This window comes from Dermacentor andersoni, chromosome 1 (assembly GCF_023375885.2).
Source record: "Dermacentor andersoni chromosome 1, qqDerAnde1_hic_scaffold, whole genome shotgun sequence".
NCBI classification, from domain to species: Eukaryota; Metazoa; Arthropoda; class Arachnida; order Ixodida; family Ixodidae; genus Dermacentor; species Dermacentor andersoni.
The window spans coordinates 33,907,440-33,934,036 of record NC_092814.1 but is presented as its reverse complement, the minus strand read 5'-3'; the positions used below and the strand labels follow the sequence as shown (position 1 = coordinate 33,934,036).

The window sequence follows — 26,597 nt, the reverse complement described above, 5'->3', positions numbered from 1 at the left end:
GTTGAGTTCGTGGTGAAGGGATTCCCTCTGTGGACTATACTGCGGGCAGTCGCACAAAATATGGTCAGTCGATTCTTCATGGCCGCAGCGGTCACAGGTTGTGGTGTCGGCCATCCCTATGCGGAACGTATAGGCTTTAATAAAAGCGACGCCCAACCACAGTCGATACAAAAGCGTGGCGTCTCCACGGCGAAGCTTTGATGGGACTCGAAGGCTTAATGTGGGATCAAGGAAGTACAGTCGGGAATTTCTTAAAAGGGGGTCATTCCATTGCGAGGTGGTGCACTGGCGAGCAGGCAGGCGGAGCTTCCGTGCTGCGTCAGTTCTAGAAAGTGGTATTGGTATGTGGTGGTCCTCAGTATGGGCTGAACGGGCAGCTTGATCGGCCGGTTCTTTGCCGATAATCCCGCAGTGACTTGGAAGCCATAGGAAAGTTATTTCATGGCCTGCATCACTTATATGGTGCATCGTCTCTGTAATCAGAAGTACTAGCTGTTCGTGTGATCCGCGTTGTAAAAGTGACAGTAGAGACTGCAGTGCCGCCTTTGAATCGTAGAAGATCGTGCTTCTATTTTTCTTTCAAACTTTCGAATTTTCGAACGTTTTTAAAACGAAATTCAAACTCCAAATCGAAACTTCACTTTCAACAGTCACTAGAATTTAACTTGCTCTCTCAAATATTTAACTTGCTCTCTCAAGTGCAACAAATTTCATTAAAATCGGTCCAGTGGTTATCTCAGAAAAACGTTTTTGCGTTTTACATGTATTTGAATAGGCCGCGTCGCAGTTTGGCCCGACCTTAAGCTTCCTCTTAATGCGATTAGCAGTGAACAATGTAGCGAGCAACCATATTGCCTTCGCCGAAACGTGTCATGTATATAATTGCTTTCCAGCACTTTCCTCTGGACACGCTGCTTCAGACACAGTTGTCTCAATACATATGACGCGGCTCATATCCACCGGCCCAAGTTCGCGTGAAAGAGGTTAGTTAGAGGCAAACATACATAACGAAAACTGGATCAAGTTCCCAAAGAATGCTAATTGCATTAAAAGTGAGTTAAACATCACCCACCGACGAGCAGGAAGCGCGGAGGCTGACCGCGTCTATTAGGAGATATTATTTCCGGTTGTTCGAAGCAGCCGAATGGCTGCCCCAGGTTATCATCAATGCTCTTAACCTTTTTAATCTCGGGACACTACTTAAACTCAGTGACCTCGTGATTGAGCGCCCGCCGCAGTTGCGGGAGGTCGCTGCTGCAAAATCACGTTGCCGCCAGTTACCCACCGCGATTATCCCCCGGCCCGACACTGTCTGTCTGTCTGTCTGTCTGTCTGTCTGTCTGTCTGTCTGTCTGTCTGTCTGTCTGTCTGTCTGTCTGTCTGTCTGTCTGTCTGTCTGTCTGTCTGTCTGTCTGTCTGTCTGTCTGTCTGTCTGTCTGTCTGTCTGTCTGTCTGTCTGTCTGTCTGTCTGTCTGTCTGTCTGTCTGTCTGTCTGTCTGTCTGTCTGTCTGTCTGTCTGTCTGTCTGTCTGTCTGTCTGTCTGTCTGTCTGTCTGTCTGTCTGTCTGTCTGTCTGTCTGTCTGTCTGTCTGTCTGTCTGTCTGTCTGTCTGTCTGTCTGTCTGTCTGTCTGTCTGTCTGTCTGTCTGTCTGTCTGTCTGTCTGTCTGTCTGTCTGTCTGTCTGTCTGTCTGTCTGTCTGTCTGTCTGTCTGTCTGTCTGTCTGTCTGTCTGTCTGTCTGTCTGTCTGTCTGTCTGTCTGTCTGTCTGTCTGTCTGTCTGTCTGTCTGTCTGTCTGTCTGTCTGTCTGTCTGTCTGTCTGTCTGTCTGTCTGTCTGTCTGTCTGTCTGTCTGTCTGTCTGTCTGTCTGTCTGTCTGTCTGTCTGTCTGTCTGTCTGTCTGTCTGTCTGTCTGTCTGTCTGTCTGTCTGTCTGTCTGTCTGTCTGTCTGTCTGTCTGTCTGTCTGTCTGTCTGTCTGTCTGTCTGTCTGTCTGTCTGTCTGTCTGTCTGTCTGTCTGTCTGTCTGTCTGTCTGTCTGTCTGTCTGTCTGTCTGTCTGTCTGTCTGTCTGTCTGTCTGTCTGTCTGTCTGTCTGTCTGTCTGTCTGTCTGTCTGTCTGTCTGTCTGTCTGTCTGTCTGTCTGTCTGTCTGTCTGTCTGTCTGTCTGTCTGTCACTGTCTGTCTGTCACTGTCTGTCTGTCACTGTCTGTCTGTCACTGTCTGTCTGTCACTGTCTGTCTGCCCCTGTCTGTCTGTCTGTCTGTCTGTGACAGACAGACAGACAGACAGACAGACAGACAGACAGACAGACAGACAGAGACAGACAGACAGACAGACAGACAGACAGACAGACAGACAGACAGACAGACAGACAGACAGACAGACAGACAGACAATATGGCGCAGCGTGTCCAGAAAGAAACGCGCGAGAGAAGCCCGGTTGCCGCATTACGCGTTTCTTAGAGTTCGCACGGAGCGGCGCCTTGCATTTCGGCCACGCGCAGGCTTCGAGGTGGCTTCGCTAGATGACGCCGGGTGTTCTTAGGGAGACGTGAAGCAGGAGTCCCGCTGCACTACACGCCTCACACATAACTCGTTTCGACGGGGGCAATACGTTGTGCCGCTATATTGATTCAATGCTAAACGCATTACCGTTGACAGTCATCGTGAAATGGGTTCTGCCGATTTCTTTTTCTGATGAGTATTCTACCATATGCATAAACAACGCTGAGTGCGATCTCGACGAGTGAACGACAGGCATACTTTAAACCGTTTCGGGAGTGCGGACTTGTATAGAGCTGTTGTCCTGATGTTGTCTCTCGTGAGATACCGTAAAACCAAAGCTGCAGGCATTCGCAACTGAGACGCGATTTCTAATTGGCCTGTGTAATGAGCATCACTGATTCTGCTACCAAGTGCTACGGCTACAATATATGCGACTGAACTGTTTCCGCGTGTTCCCTGTGCACGGCTGCTTTCAGCCTGATGTAGTTACGCGCTGATTGTTATTGCACAAAGCCACGGCAGCGCTTTATTTTTGTCCGAGCCACACGTACTGCTTGTCTGTCGAAACGTGCGGCCCTTTCTTTTCTGCTATTAGGAAATAATGCAGCTTCGAATGTGAAATGTTTGCTCAACACGCGCGTGACGCTGTGACCAAACGAGTTATACCTACTTGTTATCGCCCTAGCTCTCACTTATGCAATTTTTTTTTTCAGTGCTGTTGCCTATGGTTTGACCGAAGCGTGACCAGTCGTCCTGGGAATGACGCACAGTTTGTCTTCGCCTCTTTTCCATGTGCGGGCATTCTGTAGCAAAAACAGTGAAACTGCTTTTCCACTGTGTTTAAGTAGGGTCCGGAGATTAATAAGGTTAGGATAATTAAAAAAGAATCCTTCAAAACATTTCCACACCTGGGTTTGCCTTTCGGCTGCTTCGGACCACCGCGAACATTATCTCCAAACAGACTTGGCAAGCCTCGATGCTTTCTGCTCGTCAACGCTCAGATCTAACGTACACGGTACACTTTTCGATCTCGGGCAGCTACGCCGACAGTCAAGATTTTAAGTGTTGGAATAAGTTTACGCAGCGGGTAGTGACTCTTGGTGCTCAGGAACGCGGCCAACCGCAGCAGCAAATGCCGCGACATGCCGCAACTTGTCGTCTGCTGCAGACAACCACAAAAACGGCGGCTGAGCGTTGCGCCGCGGTGCGACAGAGCGCCAGGGAATTTCCCAGCGCATAAGCTTTTTTGTTACTCTGTTTGCAGAACGGCATATTGGCTCTTCGGTGTGCTTTATGCCGCATGTGAATTCGCACACGAAAGCTTGGCCTAGCTACTTTGCAGGATCATCTTCTGATGCACTTTGTTTTGTTTTCAGCAAAGCCACGGTCATGATAATATTTCATTAGGTTGTGGAATTTACGAAGAAGCTTCAAACATGAAGACATTTAACTGTGGAAGCGTGCACTAATTGCCCAATAAAATGTCTAGCAAGCACGGAAAGAGAGCATTTGTTTTATTCATAAATCATGTGAATACCTAATTTGTTATGAATACTTGCATCTGTACCGTTTAGTAGATTAAATGATAATGTAATTGCTTTGTAAGATGTTTATTGGGCTAGATCGTTAGGTTTCAAATTGAAAGTTGTGCTTGTGTCACATTGTTGCGCATGCATATATTCTGTGCTGTTTTTAATATGAATGCAATCACATTGCAGGTCGTGGTGTAATCACACCACTTGTATTACACTGTAAACAAATTTATACCTTTTGGGGTGCATATCTGCCACACAACAATAATCGTCATCTGCCTTGCTTGCGTTTCCTTTCTTGAAAACGCCGCGCCCGCTTCTTTCCTGTCGGCAATGCTATGTCATGCTGATAACGCGCATGCCGTTCGTTACTGGAGAGTACCGGGCTCGCAGCGTTAAAAGAAAGGAAATGCAGACAAGACAGATGACGTTTATTGATGTGTGGCAAGATACGACTCAAAGGGTGTAAACTTTTCTTAGAGTGCGCGAACAGACCTTGTTTTGTATGAATTACGAGGTGCTTTATTACTACGTATGTTCCATGTACTCGCGTATGCAAGTAGAGAGCATTTTCACAACTGCCCCCACTTTCTTTTTTTCAACATAATTTGTGTAAAAGTGGTTGCAACATTTTACCAACAAATTTCGACAGGATCCAGAGAACGTAGCCTCCACAACTTGCAGAACGAATTCACAAATGACGGCTATAGACAGAGTAATAGAGGTAGCCAGCTAAAACTTTGCACATATAAATGTGCACTGTCAACAAACTAAACATGTCAAGAACTAAACAGGACTGCACCAATTTCGAGATATTAATTTTCAAATATCGGACGAAATGCGTTGGCGTTCCAGTTACTTTTGTACTTCAATGCATAAAAAAAGCGTCTTTTTTTAACAAGTAAGTGGATCGCCAATGCATTTCGTCCGACACATTGAAACTTAATATCTCAAAACTGGTGCAGTCCTTAGAATTCGTTCCAAGTGGATACGCCTTGCGAACTCACTGGCTATAATTCGTAGACTTAAATATGTGCATAAAGTAATCAAATAACAAGTTAGGCTACTTATGTTACTTATTTAATGAGGTATTTTGGTTTCTCGTGGAACTAATGGCCGCCTCATCGAGTAATTTAGATCAAGGGTTAGAATTGTTCTATCTGCTACAGGCAATTTTAAAAAATGTTTGAACAAAAAAAAAAAAAAACAGCCGGTATGTTTGGATGTGAGAACGGGATCGATGGTGAAAACGGCTGCTCAGTATTCGAAAACTATTCGAAAGCTTGTAGAAAAGTATCTAATATTCGATTCGATTTGTCACTTTTCGTTTTCTATTCGATTCGGTCGCAAAATTTACTATTTGCACACCCCTAAATTCATGAGACAACCGTTGAACCGATTTGAGGGATCCTTTTCTTTACTTTCTTTGTTGCATTTAAAAGAAAGCTGGTATTCTGCTAGCTGTAGAAAGCAGAGTTTCAAGGCGAACAATTGAAGTGGCTCGTAGCAATGGCCCATACCCGAAAAAAGCGGCGTCTAGTCCAGTGAAGCAAAAAATATCATCAGGAACGGCTCACACCCCCGTAAGCAAACAAAGATGCAATGGCTGTATATGAATCAAGAAACGAAAGCAAGAATGAACGAACGAAAGAAAAAAGAAAGAAAGAAAGACGTAAAAAAAAAGAAACGAGAGAACCTGCAGGAAATGCATTAGGTGCTCGCATGTGTCGTTCAGGTCGACCTACAACGTCATACGTTTACTTCACACTGCGGCTCGTTATGTCTTACAAGAAAAAAAATTAAATTATGGGGTTTTACGTGCCAAAACCACTTTCTGATTATGAGGCACGCCGTAGTGGAGGGCTCCGGAAATTTCGACCACCTGGGGTTCTTTAACGTGCACCTAAATCTAAGTACACGGGTGTTTTCGCATTTCGCCCCCATGGAAATGCGGCCCCCGTGGCCGGGATTCGATCCCGTGACCTCGTGCTCAGCAGCCCAACACCATAGCCACTGAGCAACCATGGCGGGTATATGTCTTACAAGAAGTCTGACCCTCCGATCGTATAACTTCATGCATGGAGTTATACGGGGAGGAATCGCGCCGTCTTCCGTCGCGCGCAAGGCGAGGGGAAGGGGCGTTCTACTCCGGCGGCAACTGCGTATGGTGCGGCCGCGTGGGCCCTTCTTGAAAGCGTTCTGCGATGGGGACAGAGTGCGGCGAGTGCTGATGGCTTCGTGTGCGCTGTGTTCTCGTCACTTAGTTCGTGTTGAAGTGAGAGGCAACACGAAGGTCAATTCGTTCGCTGCTGCTGCCGCGTATCTTCACTCCACCATTGAATCTGGGGTTTTAGGCACCGAAACCACGATTTGATTATGAGACACGTCGTAGTGGAGGACTCCGGATTAATTTTGACCACCAGCTTATCTTTAACCTGCCCCCAATGCATGGGACACGGGCGTTCTTGCATTTTGCCCCCATCGAAATGCGGCCACTGCAGCCGGGATTCGATCCCAGGACCTCGTGCTTAGCAGCGCAACATCATATAGCCGCTGAGCCACCGCGGCGGGTAGTTTCTGCGGTCATCGAGTGACATGTGTTCATGCTTTCCGGTGCGCGCGTTACACCATGCTTGTTAATTTAATTAATGAGCGAATGTTTACAAGTTTACACGGCCGATAAAGCTACTATCTTTACTTCGTATAGATGTCTCCAAATTTCTGCCACAATCGGTGCTCCGCCTTTCAGGCGAAACTGCGGCTTTTTTCCCTAAAATATCGTACATGTATAGTGCCGTAGAATCACTTTGCTATGTTCGCGTTTGTTGCTGGACAATATTAACAGGCACTGTTTAATGATGTGCGTATTCTAAGTAAGCTTAGAGAACTAGATAGTTAGGATGCATCTTTGTTACGGAAAGGAAAGGTGTTGGGCATCTAAAGTGACACTCAAACCGGCTTCGCAATGGTGCCACGGGTGTAGCGTGTCCAGCATGCCGCAGAAGACACCTCACCCTTGCAGTGACGAAGCCAGCTAGTGCAGAGCACACAGTATATTGACCGCGATGTTTTTATGGCAGACACTGCACTGACGGTACAGTGAAAGCTTGAAGTGTCACTGTTGTTTCTTGAGTGAGGCTTCAATTTTCGTTGTTGTGTCCCAGTGACACCGGAATAAATTACCATTGTCATTGGCCAGTGACCAGAGCAGATGGCAAATATTCGGCAAGTCCAGTGCCTCTGCACTTTACCTGTGCGATATGTGAACTTCTTTCCGGCGTTAGCTCTCGATGTAAACGCCGAACTGAGCTTCAAGAATCTCTGCTGCACTACAGTATGCCCGTTATTGGTGAAAATAAGTGTGAAAATTTGGTGCTTTCTTTGTGGCATTGGGATGTTCTGTTCGTTTCAAAGGCGAAAACCCGGCAGCTTGTGTCGGCCTACGTTATTTCCTTCGTACGCTGTCATTCCGTGCTTTGCTTCTCGTTGTCACCAAAGGCCTTTTTTACAACGAAGCTGTTAGCCTCTGGTTGGTCGGCATTTTTCGTGTCGTCTTCCGTGGGCAAAAATGTGGGCCGAACCCGGAGGTAGTGCAATACCGGGCCGACCCGCGGAGGTGGTGAAGCATGCTTCAAGGACTGAGCAAAGTGAAGCGAAAAATGCATACATTCTTTGGGACCACGTCACGCATACAGCATACCGAACAGCAGTCCGTTCAATAAAGAACAAGCACAACACATTCATCCGAACCACGTGATTGTTAAGGCGCTCCTGATAACAGTGCGAAGCACGTAGCGCTCCCCGCATACGTTTCCCGGTAAAAATTACTCTTGCCCAAGGTGCCGCGGTGACGGCAGCTTGCAACGAGGGGAGTGACGTCACTAGCCTTTCGTATATAAAAGAACCAGCATAACAACTGATTTCGTTGTTGAAGCATCACTATGGGTAGGCAACGCATAGTTAGGACTCCCGAGGAGCAGCGTGAACACGAGGAGCGGCAAAGGGAAAAAGAAACGGCAATACGACCAGCGGCGACGTGCTGTCGAAATTACCATTACTCTAAAGCAATAAAGCATTGCAGATCCGTCTCAGCACTTGCAGTCGTGATTTTCAACAGCTTCCCTGGACGTCCATTTTCGCAAGGCCATGATGGCGAATCAATTTTTTTAATCTTTGATTTTGACTGCTTTTTATTGTACCTCCGACTAACACTGCGAATCTGGAATGAGTACAGCTTATATTCCGTTTAAAAAGTATGGCCGGCTTTTTCTTTGCTCGCTAAATGGCCCGTCATATGTAGTACCCCAAGCGTGCAACGTCTTTTACTGGCTTCCGTGATTGAATCTCACATTAGTTTTGTCCTCATTTGTGGCTGTTCGTTATTCGAACCCCGCTTTGATGCGAATGACATTCTCTGTGCACATGAACGCGTGTGCAGCCACGTAAGACGCTTCGTGACCGCCTCGTTGTGCACGCACATCCGGCGGTGGCAGGTACGGCGGCGCTTTCTTTCTTTCTTTCTTTCTTTCTTTCTTTCTTTCTTTCTTTCTTCTCTTTCGTTTGCGCAAATGAATTACGGCGGGGCGCTGCGCCGCAGGCTTATGCAACCAGATTTCCAGAAGTGCGAACTCTGAGGAGACCTCTGCCGCGGTGTTTCCCAGCGGACGCACGTCCCATTAATCCGCGGCAACTTACGCCGCGGGTCTGAAACGTAGACAGAGAGGGGCGTACCCGCATTGCGCCCCCGCGTTCGCATGGTTTTTGCAATAAAATCTTTTGTGAATAGCCAGCTTGCGTAACGCGTCACGGCTCGTCTTCTGCTTTGGCTTGCGTGTGTGGGCTGTGTGCAGGATTCGCTTAACCCGCCCGCTCCTGCGCAGCTTCATCTACGCAGGCGCCGCGGCGCCGGCGCGTAGGATTGCACCCTAAACTAAGACGATCTGTGTAACAACGAAACTGCTGCCATCTCCACTTAAAGGAGTACTGGCACGATATTTTCTGCTTGTCACTCTTTTGCGTTAAATGAAGGTCCTAGACCACCAATTCCCAGAAAAAATACTGGTAGACCTCAAAGCGCCCTTTTTTTTATTACTTTAATATGACAGCTTTTTCTGCGGCCAGTTTCGGTTTCTTTTCTACAGTGTCGTGACGTCATGACACAATAGGTAGTCACGTTGGAGCTGGGCGTCGCGACGTTTTGACACTCGCTCGGACCCCTGCTATGCTGCTACTGTGAAGGCATATGCAGCAGCATTGGGGGCGACCGAGGGAACCGAAGCGAGTGTCAAAACCTCGCAATGTCCTGCTCCCACGTGACTACCTATTGTGTCCTGATGTCACGACACTGTAGAAAAGAAACCGAAACTGGCCGCAGAAAAAGCTGTCATATTAAAGTAATAAAAAAAGGGCGCTTTGAGGTCTACCAGTATTTCTTTCTGGCGATCAGAGGTCCCGGACCTTTATTTAACGAAAAAAAAAGAAGGAAAGGGAGGAATTGTTACATCGTTTCAGTACTCCTTTTAGAGTAACCATGGGGTTGCGCCTCTTGGCTGTGCGTATTACAGTCCATTCTCGACGAACCCGGTTAGGCCGAATTTGGTTGGTTTCCATAGACCCAGTACAAGGTAAACAAATAAATAAATAAATAACACGAATTACGCGCATTCAACGCACGTGTCATAATATTTGCGAATGTTTCGTGAAGCGGCTTTCATGTTTTGCACCGCGTCATGACGCGAAGACCTCTATCACGCGACCGCGGATTAGTTTCTCCCGGATCTGTCCAGTTTACTTGGTGAGAATTCGACGGAGAAGACGTGCCAAAGCCCCGGGGGTGAAGGCATAGAAAGCTTCGTTTTAGAACGAATCGCTTATCACGAAGCGCCAATTCGGTGAAGTTACCTTTTCTTTTTAATATCCGTAAAGCTTTTCCTGCAGCATATGTGGCTACCGAAATGAAAACGTGCATGTTCCTTTCATGTAGGAATGGAAACAATAGCTTATCGAACTTATTTTCTGTAAGTCAACGTGCCAGTTTGATGAGTCCCGTATATTGGCAGCTCTTAGAATTTTTTCGCCCATGCATGTTGCGGGGGGCGGAGCTGTAAAAAGGTGGTACACGTCTACTGTAGATGCTTTATGAGATCACTTGGGAAAGCTCACGGGACTTAGGTTGTTGAGCCATAGACTCGCGTGACGGAAGGTGTAAGGACAGAGTTCCTCCCCCCGATTAAGATTGCGGGGGAGGAGCAGATACGCAGTGGAATTAATACACGCGTGTCCCGACGGATAACGTCATTACCTTCCTTACTTCACGTGTATGTTATGTGCCTACCAGCACAACTACCCCTTCTTTCCCCTCTGTTGTCAGGTGGTAGTCTAGTTTAAGGGTCTCAAAGGCGCGGTATTAGCTCTTGCCTACAACTAGCATTTAGTACCCCCTGAGCGTTCACCTTCTGTGTCACCAATCTACCTTAGCTTGGCCTCTGGAAACACTTACTCCTTATGCTGAACATGTCACAGCTCGATGGCGGATGCTAAATTGAGATGCCTGCGCTATGCGGCTATGGTATGGTCAGCAGAATTTCGCTCCCTATCAGATTGTCAGATTGAAGTCAATAATTAAACCGCATTTGCAGAGTTGTGGACGCCACCAAGTAACGTTCCCTGTCGAGCCGGCTGTTGGCAGCGGCGTGCGTGTGGCGTGCATATTTCACTGTTGGCTGGTTGCCGTCGTGTTCATTTACCGCGCGATCTGATCTGGCGCTCCGCGAATCGCAAGAAGAAATCTTATTGCGGAAACTCACTTTCGTTTGTGCCCAAGGGCGGAACGGGCGGGTGTGCACGACACACTATAGGGCCACCTTCCTCTCGTGTGCCTTTTTGGATTGCGAATCCGAAGACCTTTCTCCCTCTCTGTCTGGCAACTTGCGTCTCACGGCTGCTTTGCGGAGCTTTTGTTGTTGACCTTCTGTGAGGGGTCGGGAGATTCTCCATTTATTTAAGTACATGACGCCCTGTTAGACGGGAAAATCTTTTCTCGCGAGCATTCTTATTGCGCCTATTGACTCTTCGGAGGTTGAATGGCCACGCGCCAACGTTCTGCTCCAGGTGACAAGTATGGCACACCAAGGTCTTCGGGGCATTCGGTATGCGCTATCTGTTATATCTGTTTACGTACATGTTCTTTACGCATTTATTCTCTTAAATCGTTATTGCCGGCTTATGGTTTATTTCCGTTTATTTCATAGTTCCATCGAACCCTCTGGGACGGTGACATGTTGCCGGGCAACTGATCTCGTGGTATTTAGCCAATTAAAACGAAAGCCAGCCCCCCAAAAAAAAAAAAAAAACGAAGAACAAGCACATTTCGCTGGTTTTTGTCTTAGCTCACCAGCCCCCAACACGCCCAGCAAGTAGCCTTGTTGCATGGTATTTGGCAGACTCTCCCGTCCGCTTAAGTTACCCAACAATAGGGCGTATACAGCTACTAGTTGTGGATAATGGATAATGGCGATGACCTTTTTTTTAAAGAAAACGTTTCAAGTACTTTCGACGGGACTGCGACGACACAAAACTGATACAGAAACACTGATACGGGCCGGAATTGGCTCATGCAGACTCTCATAGTCGCTTGGTTAAATGTCGGAAATCGTAAGTGGGTGGGTGGGTAGGGGTAAGTAGGTTGGCTGGCTGGCTGGCTGGCTTGCAGGCTGGCTGGCAGGTGGCTGGCCAACCGGCCGGTGCGCGATTTTGGTACGTGTCAAAACTTGCTAGCAAGAAAATCTATGTGTGGCAATGCCAGGTCATAGGAAAACACAAGGAAGGCGGCAGATTGAAATTCAAGGCGATGAGCAACACGAGAACAAGGTGAAAACAGAAGCCAACGTTTCGACAAGTCCACTTGTCGAAACGTTGGCTCCTGCTTTCAGGTTGTTCTCATGTTGCTCATGCCAGGTCATATGGCATGATAAAAAAAATACATCTAAAGATTTTACCGAACTTACGAGGGCGAATCCGAAGGTCTTTCCCCTAGTTAACAAAATAAAATAAAATTACGGCTGTAAATGCGAAGTCAACATATCCATTCCCAGTGGTGGACCTTTCTTGGACCGGCCCGGCTTTATCTGCCAGCAATTCCGCGGCACGGCGCTGCTGTCAGTTGTTGAAGGTGGCGGTTAGGCTTCACACGTCCACGACGTACGAGCAACGAAGTGTGATTCGTTTTGTATGGAGCAAGGGACGAACGCCCATCAAAATCCACAGGGACATGCAGCCCACGTATGGGGAAAGGTGTCTCGCTTTGAGAAGTGTGAGGTGGTGGTGTTGTGAGTTCGCAAAAGGCCGTGAAGACTTGCATGACAATGAGCGTTTGGGGAAGCCGCGTGCGTCGCCGACTGACGACAGGGGCACCTCAAATTTACTGCTGCGATGGGACAAATGTCTGAACTGGTGTGGGGACTATGTGGAAAAATAGTGTAAGGTACGTAGAATAGCACGTGTACTTGTAATTGCCCGTACGTGCCTTATTTTGGCTAATAAAAGAATAGCGGCAAAGACTTTGTGATTCGCCCGCGTACAAGTAAAATTTTAACGTTGTTCACTATTATTCCTGGAAAGTAATTTGCATGCCCCCTTAGTGGGAAATAACAACACATTTAGTCTTTTCCGATTGACCCGCCGCGGGGGCTTAGCGGCTATGGTGTTGCACTGCTAAGCACAAAGTCGCGAGATGAAATCCCGGTCGTGGCGGCTGCATTTTGATGGGGCGAAAACGCCCGTGTTCCGTGCGTTGGGGGCACGTTAAAGATCCCCTGGTACCCGCCGTGGTTGCTTAGTGGCCATGGTGTTCGACTACTAAGCACGAGGTCGCGGGATCGAATCCCAGCCACGGCGGCCGCATTCCGATGGTGGCTAAAAGCACCGTATACTTAGATCTAGGTGCACGTTAAAGAACCCCAGGTGGACCAAGTTTCCGGAGTCCCTCGTGCACTACGGCGTGCCTCATAATCGATCGTGTTGGCACGTAAAACCCCATAATTTTTTAAAGATCCCCTGGTGGTCAAAATTAATCCGGAGTTATCCATTACGACGTCACTCATAGTTAAATCGTGGTTTTGGCTCAAAAAACTCTAGAATTCAATTCTTTTCCGAATTAATAGTCCAACCATTATCAAGTGACCATATGTGCAGTTTATTCAGAACTGCATTGGATCTTATAATTGGGTGGAGCGGCTAGATGAATATAATAACGTAGTGTCATCGGCATATAGACTACATAGCGCGTATCAGCATCAATGTTTAGTAGGTGTCTTGTTCATCGTTTAGGCGGCATCGAGCCTCATCGGAAAGCGCCTGTGTCTTCGAAATGTAACACCATCCTTTGATGATTGCCGCCACCCCATCGCTTGCTCGCTTCGTTGACACGTTTGTCAAAAGGCCGCGCTTTCTCTTGCTTTTCTTTCATTCTTTTCTTTTGTATATTTGAACGCTCAGTATAAGTATAATGCAAGATGTTTTGCGAGAGTTTCCGGGGGCGGCAGTTCTGTCATAATTGTCGCATATAATGAGTCGGAAAAAAGGTCGCTCGAAGAGTCAGGTTCTTGGTCTGACTAGGCAATCGATCGCGTGCGCCTCTAATATTGCGCTGGATAACTACGCTAGCGTTGCTCGAGATCGCCGCTTGTTATTCAACCTACCAAACTTCGACGGTTATAATAATAATAATAATAATAATAATAATAATTATTATTATTATTATTATTATTATTATTATTATTATTATTATTATTATTATTATTATTATTATTATTATTATTATTATTATTATATGGAAACATACAAGCACACAAAGGAAACAGGGAGGGAGCAAGCTGACAACTGCCATCGAGAGAGGGCCCACTATAAGCTAGCGCTTATAGTGGGCCTGGTTCGAGTGTTTCACTCGCAATTGCGCTTTTCTGTTTGTCAGGATTCTTAACGTTGAAGCTCGTGTTGCGTGGCCTCGATTGTCATTAGTGCAGCAATATTTGTGTTCTCTTTTAACTAATAGTTGTTATAATGAACATTCTCGCTTCCGACGCCATATCATCACAACGATGTTTGATTAGAATAGTGTTCATCCGGTTTTAGAAGCAGCGCTCAAGCAATACAAGGGGCCGGTGAAATAACTTCACTCAACCTGTTGCTCTAATACTGTGTGACCGCGGTAACGGGTGTGCGGTTCTTACTCAGACTGTTGATGAGTTTCAGTACTGGAACATATTTAGCGACTATGACACAGTGCGGCATTGACGAGTTCCAGGAGGCGTGAAGCGCGCTGTGAGAGAACATGGAGGTCTGCTGCGCTTATGTGCATTTAAGCGCACGATTGAACGGGCTTTGATCATTTTTCTTCGAAAGAGTGATTTCTGTCAGAGGAAAGTTACGTCCAGTTGAATACTCTGTATAATATTTTAGCGATTAGGCTGAAATTGAACTTTTCTTTCCTTGCATGAAGCGATTTATTGAATTGAAAAAAAAAAATGCATTTGCGAAGTTCGATTCTGTAAACTTTACTGCAGTTGCTTGAATTCGAAGGGACAGGTAGTGTAAATTTAACCTCGCTTGAAATTTGTGCTGCCGACGTGGAATGCGGTTTGTTCGCGTCGTTTAACGCGGTCGGCGATACACATTTTTCAGTTGTTGTTTTTTTTGTTATAACATGAAGCGTTGTCTTTTACTCCGTCTCGGCTCATAGTGAGCAGTGTTACCCTTCACTGTCACATGTGCAGAGTTGCTTCGAAAGCGGCGAGGGGAACGGCTTGATAACTTTTCGCCGCTGCCATGAATCTCCGCGAGGCACGGAGTTTACCCAAGTCCTCTTAAAGCTGCTTGTTTGTAGCTCGCGCTACACACTCTCTCCACTTTTCTCCGCAGACGCGGACTGCATGTTACATATATGATACATGTTGTTGAAACGCGTTAATTAAACCACATTCTCCTCACTTCTTGACTATCACCACGAAGGGTTGACGAAGCCAGTCCTGGCAGCTTAGTTATGGAGTCGGGCGACGAGGCCTGTTTCACCAAGGTGCGCAAGGATGGATAGGAACCGCTTGCGGTGAATCTCGTCTCCAACGGGTCGCGTCCCCTCTTGAAATGTGGAAGGCCAGGAGGCGCGGGCGGCAGCTTTCGCGTGTGCGGCGATCGCGCTTATACCGTGCATGATTCCAGAACTCAAACTATATAGCAGTGTAGAAATAAAGAATGTATTTCGGTGCTTCGCGTGCGCGGCACCGCTCTTCTGTTGCGAGCGCGCGCCGTATACTCCTCGATTCGCCCGCACACGCGGTACACGACGAGCCCCCGTGGCTCGCGACCCGCGGCTCATCGACGAGCTGCACGCGGGGGACACTTCGCGGCCGGGTGGCAGGCGGCTCCTTGATTGACGCTGACGTTTTTGCGGCCCGCGCGATGCTTGCGCGTCTCCGCTGCTCGACGGCTGCGTGCAGTCTCGTCCCCTCGCGACCCGCACGCTCGAGGCAGACGCCCGTCGCTGCCTCTGCAGGGTCAGCCTGGCGCCGTGCCACATTTTGTTTTCGTATCAAAATCTCGCCAGCGCTCTTTGAGCGCACGCGCATATGAAAGAAAAGTTTGTTGAGAAACTTTTGTTTTCGATGGTGGTCTCCAAGGTCCGGTTCCCCTAAGACACTTCGCGGAGGTCGCATAGCCCAAGCTGACGCTGTTCCATATGTATATTCTCGATCGATCGCGCGAAGACGGGGTTTTGTCATTTGGTGGCTGCGACAGCGAAGATGTTTTTTATGCGCCTTTTGCGGCGTATAGTTCGCGCCACAGACCATCACATTCCTTATTTTATGTCTGGACCTTGGAAAAATTAAACTGGCTTCGTCTCTGATCCATTAGAATTGATAAGTCTCTTTCTCTCTCTCTCTCTCTCTCTCTCTCTCTGTGTGTGTATGTGTGTACGCGAGCGCGCGTGTGTGTGTCAGACTTGTAGACGTTACAGAGAATAAAAAAGTAGCCGATTACAGTGACAGTTATCTCAATCAACAATGTAATTGATTACAGTTGCAAATTACCCCCTCACGAAAGTAATTGAGGAAAGTAGTCGCTCCGGTTAACGTTGCACGTAGGTGCGCGATCGCTTCATTCAACCCGTACCCCCGAACGCGCCGCCGTCCTCCTCTCCGCGACGTCACTCGCCGAGCGTTCAGGCTTTCTCTTGTCTACGTGGTGTTGCTGGAGCACGGAGCGCAGTACGTCGTTCTCTTAGCATGACGCTACATCTTTCTGGTGAGCACACGTCAGAGCACGTGAGCACACACTTCAGCAGTCCGCTTAAATCCCTTTGGTCCTCCCTAGATCCGTAGGTCAGGGAATTCTGCGGTCACACCTTGCTCCAACCGGAGCGTCCAAAGTCGCCTTGAGGGCGAGGGATCGCATAAGCACTCCGTCACCTTTGTTCCCTGAACACAATCGGAGAAGTATCCTCGGGCGCACACGGCTCACTGCTCCGGAGAAAGGAGGGGACACGCGTTAATGGTAGGGTTCACGCTTGTCTCAATTTACGTGTCTCGGCTCATGGAATGGACATGCAATTCGCTGGTTCTTGGGCCGATTGGTTTGGGCGGCCAGCAGCGGCGGTAACGAAACGGCGCAGAACGCACTTTCCGGGGAGTTTCTTTGTTCCAACGTCGTGGTCGGCAGCCCAGTGTCATCCATCAACCACCCTGTCTTCCGTCAAACGTGTCACACCATGGTGTCGCCACTGATCTGACTGATGGAACGTACAAAGCCACAAAGCCACAAAGCCTAAGCGATTTGTCTCAGGAAATCGAAGAGAGGTTCGGAGGCTACTGCCCCTGCAGGCCGATCGTAATCAGTATAAACTTGGAAACATTTGCTTGCTAACTGTTCACTATAGTTTTTTGCGAACACTTTAACGCATCCATGCATATTAAGAGGCTAAATGAAAAATACATTTGGATATCTGTATACCGTCGGCAGAAAAGAGCAAACGAGACGCACTCCGTCGCACGGTGGTCGCTCCGCGCTGCCCGTCGGCCACACCAACTGCCCACGGATGGTGTGTTTAGATCACTTCAGTGCCGTAATACTAGGCGCTGATTGTCATGTGAGGCTCACTTTCGACATCACTTTATAATACTTATTATAATTACATGTCAGCGGCAACTGAGTGATATCACTGTGCTTTCGCAAGCGCTGTCCGTCCTCGTCCATGCACCTTAAGCTTTCCACATTCCGGCAAAATGCGGCTGCATTTAAGGGCCCGTCTCGAAGCTTTCAGGCCGAAATAACCTCGCGGCGCTGGCATATGACAATTCAGTAGCCGCAAGTAGCGCGATGAGAACCGGCTCTGCGAGGAACGAGCAAATTGTGTGCTGTGATGGCATCTCCGGCCGTCGCTTATCCATGCTGCTTTCCTCGCTGGATCGCTCTTCTCGGACGGAAACCGAAATAAACTCGCGCTCCGTTTGCCAGTGAAGCAATTTATGCACAATACGCAACACAACTAGCCGGCCTTTCCACGAAAATACCGCGATCAAGACCACCACAAACGGGCTTCTCAAGGCGCGCTAGGGCTGCGTTGGTTGATCGTCTGCTTCTCGTACCTAATCACGTAGAGGTCGCTAGTGACAGCCCTGTTCGCGCATGCGCAACAGAATTTTTGCAAACCGTCCATTAACAAGCATGGTGTCAATGCGCGCAAGTAAAAAATTTGGAGGACGCTTAAGCTTCGCCTTCAAGAGTGGAACGCGATAGCGTTATCGCACCCCGTTCGCACCGCCTACTCAAACGCGCTACGCCAGCCAAATGTCGCGATCGGCACAGATAGCCGGGCCCAGACGCGCCATGAAGGCGGACGCGATCATGGGGCCAGTGGCGCGCCACGTGTCGGGGCAGCGCCGTACATTGCGAGGAGGGGGGTCTTCTGTGTTTGCCGCAAGATGGCTCTGCGTGTGCGCAGAGCGCAGAAGAAATGTAGCGGAAACGTACTTCGCTACTCGTGAAACTGCGACTTCTGTAAGTTACATGGTCATAATTACCGATATATACCGCAGTATAACTTTCTACGGCACGTTTCTAAGGCAACACCGCATTCACTAGAGGCGATTTTGTCCCGTTTTGAAGGAGCGAACTCGTGGCTGAGTGGTAGCGTCTCCGTTTCACACTCCGGAGACCCTGGTTCGATTCCCACCAGCCCGTCTTGCAAGATGTTCTTTATTTATGAAGTGCCTTCTGGTATTTATCGCTCACGGCCAACGCCGCTGACGCCGATGCAGACGACACCGGCTTTTCTGCGACACGAGCCCTTTAACGCTGTCGCGTTAAATATCAACACATCACACGATGAGCGCGGACACTCGCTGTCAAAATGCTGGTGTGAGCAAGCGCGGCACCAGCAGCGAGCGAAGTGACCTTTGTGCGGGCCTATCGCTTCAACGCAAGAGCGGCGAGAACACAGCGTGCACAAAGGTATGAGTCGTCTGCAGATTCCTTTCGAGATACGGCGCGCGCGACGGCGTGCGGCCGTGCAAAGTACGCACTTGTTGGCGGAGTCGAAGCCGTCCCTCCTCCCGCAGCATGCATGCAGCATGCAGATACGACGCGCGGCGACGGTGTTGTCGCCCTTGGACTTTATGCGGTACATCACGCCGACGCCGACGGTAGAAATGCGCCTGGAGTGTCCATTTCGTGTTCATCGCAGTAAAAGTGGAGTGTCCATCGCAATAAAAGAGAGAAAAAAAAGGAAAAAGAACGAAAAAAAGGAAGGCATTATATCACATCAGCTGCTGTGCAACGTCGGTTTCCCGAAAAATAATTGCGATATTTTGTGTGAATAATTGGATAGAAAAAGAAAATCTAGACTTCATTCTCTGAGCAGGCGCACTTGTTGACCAGGCGTGGGCGCCTTCCGCCGTCTGAAGTTGGGCAGCCCGGCTAGCCTGCGTGTCTGGTGGGGAATCCGCAACTCGCGACGACTGCTGTTGCGTGCGGCTGCTGTCGTTGCGTTTTATCCAGGCAGTTTCGACCCCCCCCCCCCCCCCCCCCCCCCGGCGAACGGACGGCGATTAGCGCCCGGCTGCGCCTTTCGTCCTCGTGCCGCTCTCTGCGGTTAATTGCCGAGCCTGTTTGCAGTTTCTCAGAGCTGTGCTGCCTCGTGCGCCCTCGATCCGCTGCTGTCCGGGGATTTTACTTACCCACTCTCTTTCGTTCGTCTTTCTGCCCGCCACCCTGCAATCCTTCTTATTTTTTCGCTTTCACGTTTCTTCGCACATGTGCTCCTCAAGTGGTGTTGCGTCTGTTCTTGGCGTTCATTCTATTTCTTTAGTTACATGTTCATGGGCTTCTCCTTGTGCGCGGTCCTATATAACGGCGATTCGGCCTTGGGCGAGGATCTTATACTACAGCGCTTGATGATTCACTGCGCGTCTGGACTCTCACCCTGAGGCACGTATAGGTTGTAACGGCGCCCTCCGCGACCGCTCCCCTTTCGGTCGTGCAGTATAAAGATGAATGAAATGATTTCTCTATTATTTCTAGATCTCGCTTTTCCATCTCTCTCTGTCTCTGTCTTCCGGCGCGTGAACCTTTCTCCCATTTGCTTCCTTCACTTTCTAGAGATGTAAAACCACAGAAAATAAAGGTTTCTGTCAGAGACGTACGAGAGGCTCACACAATGTGAACGTCATTGCTTGTGCTTTTGAGGATAGCTTACAGCCAAATTCCATATATTTATATGCCAGTTACCGATTCAAGGTTAATTGTTTAGCTTATGTAAGCATTTCTTCATTTTTGATGTACTAGCTTACGATTCTTGCTAGCTTGTTTGTTAAATGTGCAGTCAGAAGGTGCATTCGTCACTTGGCAGCGTTTCGTTATTGTTTCCGAACTTCGTTCAATGTACTGCGTGATGTTATTATTATTATTATTATTATTATTATTATTATTATTATTATTATTATTATTATTATTATTCCGTTGGCGTACCACTTATGGTTTTAGGTGTCGCACCTGAGCATTAGGCGGGCACTCCCTGGTTTTCTCGTCTTACAAACGACCGAAATGGACACCTTCTAATATGAGGCCGACGCGCTTTGAACCATAAAATGATGTGCGAATACAAGGAGTTCATTAAAAACCATGTCGTTGGGCGGATTGCGTTAAGCTTCGTCCGCGTCCCTTGTTGCAGTGTGTGGGCTCTCGCCATCCCGAGTGACGTCACAGCTGAAAGCGCGCAGCCCTGGTTTATCTAAGCGGTGTTGCACCACTACACGTTGACATCTCAGGCCGCTTGTCTTCCTAAAAAGAAAACGTTTCTAATATTCGAACAGCCGTCTTAGTGCTGAATTGAGTGCGTTGAGCTGCATGCATGACACCTCCAAAGGTGTCACGATATTTCAAGAAACAAATTGATCAATTTCCCAGTAGCAGCTGATGATATCGTTCGCGCGCCTCCGCAGCGTGGCCTGGCATTCGTGCGACCATCTTCGCTGTCGACGCCGCAGCACAGACGCCTTCGCGCCAATCGAAGCCGGCCAAAACGAACCTCCCGATCCGGTTTGTCGGTTCAGGCGTTCGTCACTTGAGCCGACAAGCGTTGCGGAACCGCTCCACGCAGTCGAGAGCAGCGATCTATATTTTGCGTTTGCGGCGGAGGGCGCCGGCACGTCGGTCGATTCGTGCTTGCGGAATGTTTGTCCGCTTTGCCGGACAGCAGCAGTCGCCGTAAACGAATTAATCAGGTACGTGGCGCTCGGCCACGATGTGCCGTTGACGTAAACTCGGCTTCCTCGTGTTATCCCATCGCTGAGCTGCTCGCTATACTGACCTTGGCCGTGCGCGGCGGGAAAGCTCGGCGGATTAGCCCCTGCGCATGAGCCACTCACTGGTCGAATGAAAAACGGCCGACACTGCGGCTGGGCTCAGCCGGCCGGTCCGTAATGGCGGCTCGCCCCATTGGGCGCCTTGTTATCCGGGGCAAGGGCGTTCGCCGGGATGGAGCGGAGATTTATTGCCACCCTTTCTCCTCGACTCCTCCTCCCAATGCTCTCGGCGACAGCCGCTCGCGATGAGCCGCCATTTGCTAAGTCTGGGTGCTGGGCTCCTTCCTGTCGTTTCGCCGTGAGTACGCGGTCGGATGACGACTCCTTTGTGTCCCCGCGGCCATTGCTGATTGGAGCCGATGCGCGTAAGCTGCCCCCTCGTCTGCGTTCTCCGTTTTTCTCCACTCGCCGCGAACCCATCGGAGTCATCCCCTGGTTAGAATTTTCGTGATAATCCGCGCAGCTAATTTCGCAGTGGTGTATCTTGGCAGATCTGCACGTGGAGGAAGTTGGTTGCGACATAATGATTAATTTCTATTTTTCGCTTTGCGGTGCTGGGATCGTGTGTTTTCAGTACTATCAGATCATCAGATTTTCATCCGTAAACTTGAGGCGCGAAGGAAATAAACATGGACGGAAGGACGGACCAGTTCTTTTACGTGTCTCTCCTTTCGTCCATGTTTCTCTCTCCATATATATATATATATATATATATATATATATATATATATATATATATATATATATATATATATATATATATATATATATATGTTCATTCTGTCACGGTGTCGAAAAAGAAAACATGCATATCAATGTTTAGGAGCGCTGACAAATAAGATTGCCTAGTTTAATGTGTGCGTACATGTAAGGTTGACGGAGTGAATTAAGGGCCGCGATTTTATAGCGACTCCTTTCATTCGATTCTCTGCCACTCTTATATCACCCACCGTTCACGGCCGGTTGACCCCGTTGATAACGCGGGCGGAGCGTCGCTCTGACCACTGATGAACCACGGAAAAAAATAGCATCGGAAAAGGCATCGCTGCAAAGTGGTGGCCAAGCGTGCAGTTCCAGGTGCGTTAAGGAAGCTTGGGCGTCTCGTTTTTGGGAAGATGCTGGCGAGGAAACGCTCTTGCGCCGAGTAGAACATGGCTGACGTCGTTTCCGTGGCGTGCATGATGAGCAGCGAGGTGACTGGCTTGCGCAGCGGGGCCAACCGGCGAACCTGAGGCACGGTGTCAAGGCCGAAAAGGGTGCGTGGAAACGTCCCGCTGGTGATGACTCCCCGGGAGCCGATTTTGTTTTTCCCGCCCGTCGAGGCAAACGGCTCTCTCACGGCGCGCCAGCCAGCGCCGCTATCTTGAGCCCCGCGTCGTCGGCTGCCGGTTTCGCTTTTCTTTTTTACCCCCGAGCGTCTGGCTGCTGCGTGACCGCGCCGAAGGTCGGTGGGCGTCGTTTTTGTGTTCGCCGCCGGGCTGACTGCACAGCCGGTGGCATTTCGGAGGACCATTAGGGGCCGCGTGAGGGAAGGGTTGATGCCACCGTGGGCACATCGACCTGACGGACAGGTAATCTGGCTGCACGCGCTCGGCGGGTGAATTTGCACTCTGCCCCTCCCAGTGTTCTTTGCATAAACTCGGTGCCGCTTTTCTAGTGCACTTTCTACGCGGGCGTTTCGACTGTAGCTGCGCTAAACCGCAGCTTGCGGTCTTTACTGGGGTTGTCAGTAAGCGCATCTTGTTGCATGCACCTGTCACGGGTTGGCATTGACCGAGTTTTGTGGCGGGAAGCACATGGCGAGTCGCAGCGTCGCCATCCGATAGACGAGGGGACGTCAAACGACCGTCTTCGTGTGACCATCTTTCTTGCGCATTGTGTTCACGCCTTTGTTGCATGATTAGAGCATTCCGATTTTGCCTGTCTTGTGTTTTTGCACCTGAATGTCGTACAGCCACGTTTGCAAGCTTAGACCACCCGCCCTCGCTTCTGCATGCATCGCGGGTGGTGGTGCACCAATATTGCTCTGTGTTGGTATGGGCAATTGTGCTTCATTTCTGAAAATCGTCGTCCTTTGCGTTGCCTGAGTGCACGGATTTTGCAAAAATGTCTACAGCGTGGTGGTCAGCATGTCATCATTCCTGCACTGCCCGTGGTCTTGTCAGTATGCTGTAGAGCTTCGTCGCGCTTTCTTTTTTTTAGCTCCGGTATCACTTAACGCGAACGCGTATCTACTCCGCATCTTTGCCATCGGCAGCAGCTGCATAAAATTGTACTTCGCCTGCAGATACTACAGAATTTTTATGAGTGACGCGCAACGACGCCAAATTTCTAGCGACCAGGAGCTAAACAACGCGAACGGCTCATTCCCAGTTTATAGTTTGTCGCAGCTATCGTTATCCAAACTGTTCAAAGAGAAAATAATAATTAGAAAACGCGGTGCAAAGTGCATTCAGAAGACCTACGGTGTTGGGTCGTCGGGCCTGTAACAATCGAACGCCGTTGGTTTTATAATTCGATCTTTCACCGTGTTTTTTAAAATGTGTTTTTCGTTGAGCAGCTTGGCTGACCTTATTTGGTACACACGGCATATACTTCCAGCGTGTCAGAAAATTGTCTGTTTCTTGAATGTGTTTAATTTCTCAATTGCAACATTAATCTCAGATATTATACTTGTTAACAAAAATGTAGAAAGTTTGAACGCGAAGACAGAAAAAAAAAATACATACACTGCACTCCCGATGTCTAAAAAGTTGGTAAATTTGGTTGAACAGTCTGTTGATATTGCAGGCACCGGGCCCTATTAACATTCAGCCGCCTGCTCCAGGCGATATATATTTCATATTTTTAGCACAGAACAACAAATAAATTACGCCTACCTTCGCATGTTACTATAGCGTACGTTCACTATATATTGCAACTATCACATGAATTTTACTCAAGTCGTTATCATCGCCGGCTTTGAGTTTTTGTTTGCAGTACTTGGGATTCATGATGGACTGGTCGTTGCATTGTGACGAACTCTTCCAACCATACGCTTCGAGATGTATAGACTAAATCTGCTTGCTAGTTCATATTTAGAATATAGCTAATATGCGTCTAGGGGAGAGAGAGAGAGAGAAAACGTTTAACTATGTCATGGTAGACGTGATCTCGGGTTGGAGCATTCACATACACACGGCCGTCAGCCTTTTGACGAGTGCAGCTCTCTCTCGCAAAATTTCGCTTTAGCGGTTTTATTGCATCCTGTTCCAAAAAAGAAGCGGGTGGGGAGGGGGTTACTGTATAGCATGGCCTGTCCTGCCGGAATTACTAGTGAACTGTGGCACTAGTGTCGGAGTATGGTAGTTCAGTCTGCATGCTAATGACAGTTAGTGCCTGGATTCGGCTTGAACTTTGTCCTTCTGGCTTGAAACGGCTTCGCTGCTTTGCCAGACAGTCATGTTCAACGCCGCAACTCGGCATTCATTTTGACCAGCTGGGGTTCTTTAACGTGCACCCAATGCACGGTACCTGACCGTTTTGCATTTTGCACCCATCGGAATGCGGCGCCTCCGTGGCCGGGATTTGATTCCACGACTTCGGGCTCAGCCGCGCGACGCCGCAGCCCCTACGCCACCTCGTGCCGTGAATACTATCGCGGCATCACTACGCACTGGACTTTCGCTCTTCAAGCCTAGTTATTGCGCGACGTTAGAACGCGAGGTCATCTTTCTCAAACCGCGAAGTTCTAATTCATTGAACGCTTAAAAATAAAGATAAATAAAAGTGAAATGGTCTAGCCGTACTGATTTCAACCGTGCAGGTCCGTCGGCTCCGGCGTGCGCCTCAGCCGCGACTGTGTGTTGGGGCTACCTCACTATCGAGCGAGTACTGTTTACGGGAAAACCCGGCAGACCGGCTTGGGCGGTGCCTGCGGCCGAGCTCTCGCTCTTCTTTTCCTGGTATGCGCCCTGATCGGCAATATCTGGTGCGGCCCGATATTGCGCGCTTTCCGTCCTCGCCGCTCTCTGGGGAGCCCGTCCGCGTCGCGCGACATGCCTCCGGCGCGGCTGCCCCCCTTCCTCCTCGTGATTGGCCATTGGCGCGTGCCTAGTGGTCAGCGGGCGCTGCTTGATTGCGTAGCTGGGCGGCGAGCCCTGTGGGCGACATGACCCTGCCTTCTCCTCTGCAAAAAAATGCTCGATCGTCTTCACCCTTCTCTCTTTTTCGCGGATGTTTTTTTTTTTAAATTCCTTCTCTCTCAGCGGAAATGACTTGTTTGGCCGAGTATCACGTGGCTGCGGCTTTGTCTCGTTGCTCCTTTTATTGCGGCGGGTTTTTTTTCTTCTTTTTCGCGATTCTGCAGTCGGGAGTTTTCATTTCTCCCGGTGAATGCAACGCGCCCTGTCGCCCGTTGAATGTGTGACACGACAAAACTGCAAGCAGGTCGATCCTCTCCCGCGACGTTGTGGTTTGAAAGGAGTACGGTTCGTGCCCTTCTGCGTGTGTTCGCGTCTCGTGCGTGCTGTGCAAAGAAGCTGAATTGACGGTTTCGCCTCTCCTCCCGTAGCCGCCGACTCGCCGCGTGAACCTGGCACGACAGAGTGACGGAGCGGAGCAGCTGGGCCGATCTCGCAACAGGTATGGCTGCTTTTCTGTCAAACTCCGCGTTTTCCAACTTAGCCCGACGTCGGCGCGTGGTGTTGGAAGGAAGCTTGAAACGACGCGGGAACTGTATGCTTGAGAAAACAGCGTGACTCATCGTTGAGTCGTCCTTTGCACCTTTCATTGTCATGCCATGCGTCGGGTTTTGTTTGTTCTTGAAATGCGGCCGCGCCCGTTCTTCTGCCCAACTCCGCCGCAACTTATGCTTCAGGGGCAATCTGCTGCGCTCGAGCAAATAGTCTGACCGCTGCTGTTTCCCTCGAGCAGAATGGGTGTTTGCTCCTGGAGCTCATTTTGCTAACCGAGTCAAGGCACTCTTCCTGCTGACCTGCAGCATACTGTCGTTTTCTCTGGGTTCTGTCAACTGCCAGAAAAGGGTGTTTTCGTCTCCTCCTAGGATTAGGCCGCTTTGACGTCCTTTACGTCAGGGCGATTAGCGCCAGACTAGTTGACGAATACGCATTCAGCCTCTTCCTTTTGTATGCATAAGTGTTTTGCCCTTTCTCATGCAGTGTTTATAGCTGCCCAGAAATCTGTCGTAAGAAGCTATTTGCTGGCAGTATATTCCTTGCGCATTGTTAAACGAGGCCATCTCCAATTGCCACGCTGTGTTTCAAACCGGAGTTCATGGCCTGAATGAAACCTATGTCGGTCGCGTGGGTCTCATCGTTTGAAGCGTAAGTCCCGGTTGGCTAATTTCGAGTTCGTTTTCTTTCGGCGTTTGACGAGTTAAGATGCACTTTCCCTGGCAAATAGCCGTTCCTCCGTTGTCACGTACAGTCTCGTCCACTCTTAGGGTGAACACGGCTCACCGTGGCCGCGCTCTGCGGGGCGCCAGTGTGTCCGGCGCGGCGGCGCATCGAAGCGAAGCGGCGCAGGCACACGGACCCAGGGGAGGTGCTTCGCGTCGTCTGCTACAGCGCTGGAGCGCGCCCCCTCTTGTTTTGCTGTAAAGTACACTTCGCTAGACCCATGTGATTGAGTGGCGGAGGCGGCATTGCGGGAAGGCGCACTTCACTAACTGGAGCATTTTCCAGCTGGTTCCGTCTACAGCTTGTGAACAGC

General features: G+C 49.2%; 1 protein-coding gene and 1 long non-coding RNA gene across 4 annotated transcripts in view; one reads left to right on the top strand and one right to left on the bottom strand.

Moving 5' to 3' along the window:
* The window catches only part of Ae2 (anion exchange protein Ae2), a 356,548-nt gene that overhangs the window by 132,822 nt on the left and 197,129 nt on the right, over positions 1-26,597 (top strand). Inside the window, exon 3 of the mRNA XM_050193754.3 lies at positions 25,438-25,508. The gene's annotated coding sequence lies outside the window, so the exon portion shown is untranslated. The remainder of the gene's footprint in view (positions 1-25,437; positions 25,509-26,597) is intronic.
* Positions 1-26,597, bottom strand: part of LOC129380425 (uncharacterized) — a 125,531-nt gene that overhangs the window by 76,489 nt on the left and 22,445 nt on the right. The window lies entirely within an intron of this gene.